Consider the following 8,100-nt stretch of genomic DNA (forward strand, 5'->3'; position numbering starts at 1 on the left):
CTATCAAGAAGTGCTGTAGGAACCAAGAATATAACGTTAGATTGTCACTACATATCTTTGTCTATTAGGAATTCCAAGCATGACCATCAAGACAAAGCATTCCAACAATCTTTTGCCCAAAGTTGGGCAGGAACTACCGGTAGTGATGTGCTAGCATGGAGCTTAAAGCAGGTCGACAACAACGAGTTCTGGAGGACTTCTGGCCCAGCCACACTGAAGACACTACTCAGATTCACGTGCCTTTTCTTTTTTCTTTTTTTCATGTGTCTTTTCTAAAGGTCTGTTTTCATTCACCTTTACTCTCCGACGTCCTCCAATTTAAACAGACTGCCTTCTCAGTCCTGCCCTTTGGAGTACAACTTTCATCACTAGCATGTCAGAAAGGTATAATCATGAAGTTTCACAAACGTTTTCTTAAAGCCTCCCTCTCACAATTGGAAGTGGCTTCGCGGTTAATTTAAGCGTGGGAATATCCCTTCCCTAGGCAAGGGCGCGGACCTCAGCCATAGGCACGCGTGCAAACACACCCAGGGATGTACACACAGCTCAAGGAATCACGGTGTCTTTTCCAGACGAATTGTCAGATTTCATAAGGAGACTTGCCTCTCTCCTGAGTTGAATTTTGTGTGTTTCTCAGCCTAGGAGCCCCGAGGCTGCGCATGATCTGTCCCCATTGTGCCAAGCCATCCTCCTAGCACAGGCTTTTTTTGGTCCTGGTTTATAGCTTCCTAAGAACCGGCAGTGAGTTTTGACTCCCTAACCCAGCCGCAGCCTGTGGTTCCCAGACAAAATGCGGCGGCCCCAGGCCCTACTGCAGGGAGGCGGCAGCGCAGGGCGACCAGGCGAACCGAAAGGCCCGCGACGCTCCGTCTTTGCTGGGCGTGCTACGGACCGTGCCCCTGCAACGAGCACGGAGCAGAGCGGTGTGTGTGTGTGGGGGCTAAACCTGGAGGGGAAAACCCGGAAAAGGGCCAGGAGGGAGGGGCGGCGACAGAGGAGCAGCCAATCGGCGGGCAGCCCATCAGCTGACCACTTTTGCTTACACCAGGTGCACGCCGGCTGCAGGGAGCACAAAGCGGGGCGCAGCGGGGACGCCACCAGCGAGCTGGGAGCGAGGCGAGGCCCGTGCGCCCACGGCTGCAGCGCCAGCGCCAGCCGGGCCAGGAGACTGGCCGACGGCCTCGGCCGGCGCCGCGGCACTGGCGCAGCGGCACCCTGAGGCATCCAGGGAGCCTTCCTCAGGACCTGGCCGCTCGCGGCCCCGCCCTCTGCACCCCGCTTCTCCCATCCTCCTTCCCGATCCTGCCGACGCTGCCTGGGCCCCCCGAGTCGGCTTGAGCCCGGCCCCGCGCGGCAGCTGTTGCTCGGGTCGCTGCCTCGCCTCCTCTTCTGGTGCTTTCCGGGGCTCGCTGAAAGGAGCCGAGTGCGCCCTGCGGGCTGGGAGGGAGGCTCCGCTCAGCTGGTCCTCCTGCCACCGGCGTGCGCACCCCTGATACCCTCGCCAGCTGGGCCTCGGGGTAAGTGCGCTAGCCCAGCCCGAAGGTGTGGGCAGCCGCGAGGGGAAGTGGAAGCAAACTTGGCGGCGTGGTAGGCAGTGCAGAGTCTGCGGATCCGCGAGATCGCGGGCCTAAGGGGAACAGGGAGGCGCGGCTCCTGGAAGCTGAGAATAGGAGGAAGTCGGGGAAAGGAGAATTTACTAAGTCCTTTCACACCCACCCCAGTACCACAACCACCACCCCAAAACAAACAAAACGCCGCGAGAGCGATCATTGGAAAGAAGGATGGAATGGACATGGAGCTGAGCCTGCTTGGTGCCAGAGACCCGGGATTGGGCTGCAGGGGTGCATTTTGGAGAAGGCTGCTGGGCCAGAAGAGAGTATAGAAAGGGGGCCCAGGGAGTTGGAAAGAAAGCCACAGGGAAGGGGAAGGAGGTAGGTTGTGTGGAGAGTAGAGTAGAGGTCTTGTCAGTGGCCTTTTGGGTAAGAGGAAGCAGGCGAGGGGCGAAATTAACACGGCGTTGAGGCGTGTCCAGCCGAGCTCTGCTAAGAACCTATTTAGGTACCCTGGTAGTCTTAGGCAGGGGTGGGCTGGGGAGAACCTCACGCTGGAGGGGTGACGTTCTCAGGAGGCTTGCCAGGGATGCTGAAGTGTCAGAAAGCCTCCATTTCGACCAGAAAAGGCGCTGCACAGGGTTTCCCTCTCCGCCTAGCTGGGAGCGAGGAAAGTTTGCTGGCGAGTGTCCTTCGTGCTGCCTGGCGAAGGGTGTAGGCAGACTGGGACTCAGCGCTTCCAGGGACCACCTCTCCGCGGTGGCCACCTCCCGGGAAGGGAGTCCCTGCCAGGGCTTGCCCATGTTAGGTGGAAAGGTCAGGCTGGCGCTATCTCAAAGCTTGGAGCGCAAGGGACACAGAGGTGGGAAAGCCTGTCCTAGAACCACTGCGAGGGAGCAGCAGGGGCGGTTCCTTGGGGATGCCTGCTCCGGAAAGGAGGACCTGGCCTGCGGCCCTGAGCTCTGTAGCCCCCACGCCCAGAGCCTGGCAGTGAATGAATGGGTGACCAGGACGTAAATGGTTCTGAGGTGCTTGAACCACTCTGGTTTGCCGGTGTAGTTGGCTAGGAAACCAGAACCCAGACCCTTCTCCTCTGACTCCCCCACACCTCGAAAATGAGAGGAGAGCTAAATTCGGTGGGAAAGCAGACACTGCTGACTTTGGCTTTTGTTTGCATGTAGGGTTTCCAGACAGAGAAGATGTTTTGCTTTGCTGTTTGTTTTGCCATGACAGCCCAAACAATTGACATCTCTCAAATATGCTCATTATTTCATTTCTAAGAGATAGGATGAGAGGAGTGGGAAGTTCGGAAGGTACTTTGATCCACTTACAGAGTAAAGTGGTGGTGGTATTGGCTCTGGGGCCATGTGTATCCTGAAGTCTGATGATTTGCATGCTAATGTGAGCATATCCTGGCAGATGTCTGGCCTGGTCCATTCACATGAAGGAATTTGAAAAGACAAGGAGTCTTCAGTGAACAATAAACCTTAAGAAAATGGAATAAAGGCTCAGTGTGAGTTTTTCTGTTTGGGAATCCCATGGCTTGCTGACACCTTTATGTAAGAGCCAAATTCTTTGAGGGCTGTAGTATTGAAAGCTCAAAGTACTGCTTGCTCTTTACCTGGCTGTGTGTATTTGCTTAAAATTACTGCTGGATTCCCATGCTGCTGAAGAAAGTGATAAGAAGCAGGCAATAACTTGAATTTATGATGGTTTGAAGTGAATTTTGAATTGGGCCCTCAATTTAGTTTCTGTCCTATTTTTCTTTTAATCTTTTAATATTTCATCTCCTGCTCTCATTTTTGCTTTCCATTCTCAGAGATATGCAAGACATGGCAAGATGGTTGTAATCGAAAGACTAAGATATGTGAATGGATCTAGAACATTCACTGTCCAGCCAAATCCTTTTCAGTTCTTCAGGTACCAAACCTGCAGGACCACAAGTGAGGAAAACCATTCCATTTCTAGTCATCTGGGGGGTTTTCAGGTTCTACTATAAAGTAATGACCCGGAGGCAGCATCTTTTCTGCCTTACCAATAACAAGCTGTTGGACCCCTCTGCTCTGTTAACCTCCTGGTATTGTGGGTCTGCTGAACAAAAGGCAGTCAGCATGGGTGGCACATGGGGCCAGCGATTAGACCCACTGACAATCCAGCACCAGTGGCCTCTCTTTTGTCAGTCACAGACACTGTTGAAGGGGAAAAACAGCCTATTCATTGAACAGGTTTGCCCCTGAATTCTATATATCCACTGAAAAAGACATTAAAACCAATCCCCAACCCCCCAAGACAACATTATGTTGTAGTGTTGTGTTTGTTGAGTGGGGGTTGATTTTAATGAGTGGCGACAACAGATGTTAGTTAGCTATTTTGCATGTTTCCTTAAGTTATTTCTGCTGGTTCAGTGACTTTTACACATCAGACATTATTTTCCCAGGAGAAGAAAAACAAATTGAATCAAATCTAAGTAAGAAAACATTATAGCCAAGATTGCATTTTCTGTCTTACACCTGCATAAGAAATGGAAAGTAACACATTATTGGAATAAACTTTTAAGCAACTCTTTTACTCTGAGATTCTGCTTTTCTTATGGAGTGGTGAGATGACTGTAAAATAAACTTGACATTTCTAAACTAGACTATAAACCATTTTATTGCAGGTAGTTTTGAAGCCAACTTGGTGACTTTTAAAAAGCTGTAATTCGACCTAGGTGAAATCTTTATTCAGTAAGTCTAATGAAGCGGAAGTTTAGTGCTCGTCCTTAACAAACCAAAGTAATAAAGTATGCGTTATTATAAAAGAATTATTCTGTTAAGTAAGAGAATCTTCAAAATAGATCAATCTGCAGACTCTGGTTTTGAAAAATAACCACAGGGAGTTCTCGTTAGTGCCTTCAGGTTCTTATTTGAGGCTTTTCTTTTCCTTGCGTTATTTAGCAAGGAAAAACTCAACCTTTAGTTTCTATTAAGTTTAGACTCCATTTTTGTATTTTTATATTCAGTCTAAGCTTAGATTCTGCTAACTTCCTGACCTGAACTGCTAGAGCAATTACGATGTATTCTAAAGCAGTGGCACTCATGGGACCCAGGACTAAAGAAAGCCAACTTCAACAGAGTAATGTTATTATATCCCAAAGCAGTTGACTATGACTATAAATAACCAGGATGGTGGACATTTTATGTCATCATAAATAAGCCACAAGTCATAAAAATATGGTCAACTATAGGACAGAAATGTCGTTTTTGCTATTAGTTTCTTAAAATGTATTTTTATACTACAAAATAATTGTGCTCTGAATGAATCAATTGAGCACTAATGAAGGATTATGCAATTATGAGATTTACTTCTTAAAAGTTGTTATGCTGAACATCTGTTTTGAGTTATGCCAATCTGAAGATAAAGCAAATTCCATTTTAGTATCATATTTTGGTTTCTGGGAACAGTGGAAATATCTTTAATTCTTTGATTGATATTTTATTTAGGATTAAATTATATATATAGAATCAGAAAAATATGTATTCTGTCTTGTTTTGGCTCAAAGTACAGAATAGACACCAAAGTTAAATATTTGTAAGTTACAAAGTAACTTTGTAACTTTACAAAGTTAAAGAATTTGTAAAATTCAATACTTTAGAGACTAAAGAAATTATTCATTGTGAAAGTCTTCTGAAGTGAAGCTTGCTTTCACAGTTCTTGTGTTTCAGCATAGTATTGTCCACCTTTCTTACTTTGTCACAGTTTTCCTGTTTCAGCATAGTATTGCCCACCTTTGTCCACCTGGATACATTACAAGGCTGTGGCACACACATCTGGAAACAAATTTCAATAAATTATTGAAATGAATTATAATACATGATAAAATGGTACAATTGATATGTTCAAACATTATAGCGGCATTTTTAGAGCTATTAGAGCTCTGGTGGTATAGTGCTATGAGTTGGGCTGCTAACCACAAAGTCAATAGTTCAAAACCATCAACTACTCTCCCAGGAAAATATGGATCTTTCTACCCCCACAAAGACAGTCTCCAAAACTTATAGGGAAACGTCTACCTTGTTCTAAAGGGTCCCTCTGAATCAGCCTTGACTCGATAGCCGTGAGTTGTTTTTGTTTTTAAATAGAGCTGTTAAGTATGCTAAGCATTTTGACCAATAATGATACTACATCATTTTTGTAACAGATATTTACAAAACACAATAACAACATTAAGTTGTGATTTGGGTGGAAGTTTACGGGGAAGCAAATTGGCTTCCCATTTAATAATTCATCCACTTTCTGATTGGTGGCCTTGATTGCAGTCCCCACGGTGTACAAGTACACATCCTCCCCGCCCTTCCCTGTCCATTTGTCCTTCTTTCCTAACATTTATTGTCTTTTGAATTTTATCCCTGGGAAAATGAGGCCTTCTGATATCACAAGTGTGGTTGATTGTTCTGAGAAGTGATTATTCTCACAGTGATCATTTATTGCCTTTGTTTTTAAGGAACAATTAACAGGCTTACATATTGTTTGTTTGCTTTTGCTCTTTTAATATTTTCAAAAGTCTAAGAAAGGTAGAATGTTATTAGCAGTGCCATCAGTTATTTGGTTGGTAAGAACACTATTATCCTTTCACAGCTGTGTGGTTCTACATCAGTTTTCTAACTTCACCAATCTTCAGTCTCCTATTTGCAACTTGGTAGGGTTAGAGGACTAGCTCTAGAAGGACTAAGTACCATAATCAGAGAGACTGCTAAATGGTATATGGGCTCCACATCTCTAGTACCACAGCTAGAATAAACATTTAACATGAATGGAACTATTATACTTAATACCACTACAACTTATCCCTGAAATGCAAAGAAGGAGCTAGACTTCAGCATGAAATGATATACATGAAAGTTCTTGTCAACTCTGACTTCAAGCTCCCCTCTAAAGTGGCGGCTGCCATTGCCTACACCACTTAGAGAGAGCTGTGGAGTTAAAAACTGCTTTTAGAGTGCCTTATTGCTTGGCATTTACACTCTTGATAGTTCAGAGGTTGGAATGGTACTTGAAAGCACTGATTAATATAAATTAGTTGTAATTTTCTGGGCCATCCTGGTTCACATTTATTACACCACTGGGAGACATGTGAACGCCACAGCTGTCTCCTTATTTGTGTATGAAATGAACACACTGGTGACATTTTTTGGTTCCCCTGGTTACATTACACTATACATGTGACATGATATGCAAAAAGTTTTGCAGATATCTTCTAGTCCTGGGAATAAAGGACAACTATTGAAAGTTTAGGGAACACATAAATTAGACTGCCTTTGTTATTTGCAGCAACTATTTCCATCACTGGCCCTGGGCTGCCCTAGAGTGGTGCCCAGGAAACGGTAATCACAAATGAATAAAGATTTCCAAGGGAGATATTTGCAACAATGGCTAACCCCTACAAGAGACATTCCATTAAATATTCATCTCACAATATTTGCTGTTCCTATTTATAATGGCCCTTTTTGAGATAATGTATTAACATAGTCATTTTCAATTCCTACAGGAAAAAATGGACCACACCAATATTAGCATCCATCTCAGTAAGACTTAAGAAGAAAAAAAAAGCAGTTTTCACTATTAAATAGTAAGCACCTAAAGAGAATTTTCATTTAAGACAAAGGGAAAAGCTTTACAAGGGAAGAAATGTTGCTTAATTGGTTTCATGCCTATAATTTTCACCTTTAGAAAAAAAAAGTTAGCATGGCAATGAAGAATGTCATTAACCTGCATTGTTATTTCACAATAGTAATAAGTCTTAATTTGCATCCCCAATAATCACTATAATCAAGAGCTGTAGAGTGAGTTAGAAAGGCGCAGGGTGTAATTCCTAGTTCTGATACAAATAACTAAAAGTGTGACCTTCTTAATGTCCTGTAACCTTCATGTGCATCACATGCCTCAGAGTTGTGGGTTCAAAGGTTCATGGGACCTGCTAGATGTTTGCAGGTTGACTACTGCAGCAATTCTCAACCTGTGGGTCATGATCCCTTCAGGGTCAAAGGACATTTTCACAGGGGTCGCCCTAAGACCATCGGAAAACATATTTCCTATGGTCTTAGGAACTGAGAGACTGCTCCTCAATCCATCTCCAGGCAGGTCCACCCACATGCAGATACACCCACATCCTAGTACCCTGTGTGAAGACTGTTACCCACGCTACATCATGCTTCAAGACAAAAATTCATTTATTTGTAATTTTTTTTTTGTTCTATATGAGAACGTTTATTTATTAAAATAAAGGATAATAGCACGATTTATTTCACAGAAAACAGAGAAGTACAAAAATCAAATGTACATACTGCCTACCCATGGTCACCAAAATGCCTTATAAGTCCCCTGTTTATATATTTTTCCTATTAAATTATGAGTCATCTCTAACAGCTGCAGAATGTAAACACTCTGGAAATGTTATCGAACTTAACTAACTTGAAATGTGGTGTGCATTTCGAAACACTAATCAAGATAAGGGTTTATTTCGATCAGGTAAAGAGGATCTGTAACCTCTTCTATTTTCTTTTTTTGTTTT

The 8,100-nt window shown here is 44.1% G+C and overlaps 1 protein-coding gene across 1 annotated transcript in view; it reads left to right on the forward strand.

Moving 5' to 3' along the window:
• Positions 1 to 1,138: 1,138 nt before the first annotated feature.
• LRRN1 (leucine rich repeat neuronal 1) overlaps positions 1,139 to 8,100 on the forward strand; it is a 66,896-nt gene continuing 59,934 nt past the window's right edge. Inside the window, exon 1 of the mRNA XM_004715911.3 lies at positions 1,139 to 1,517. The gene's annotated coding sequence lies outside the window, so the exon portion shown is untranslated. The remainder of the gene's footprint in view (positions 1,518 to 8,100) is intronic.

Source organism: Echinops telfairi, unplaced genomic scaffold (assembly GCF_000313985.2).
Source record: "Echinops telfairi isolate 266 unplaced genomic scaffold, ASM31398v2 ScPeMD7_49;HRSCAF=173, whole genome shotgun sequence".
Classification (NCBI taxonomy): Eukaryota; Metazoa; Chordata; class Mammalia; order Afrosoricida; family Tenrecidae; genus Echinops; species Echinops telfairi.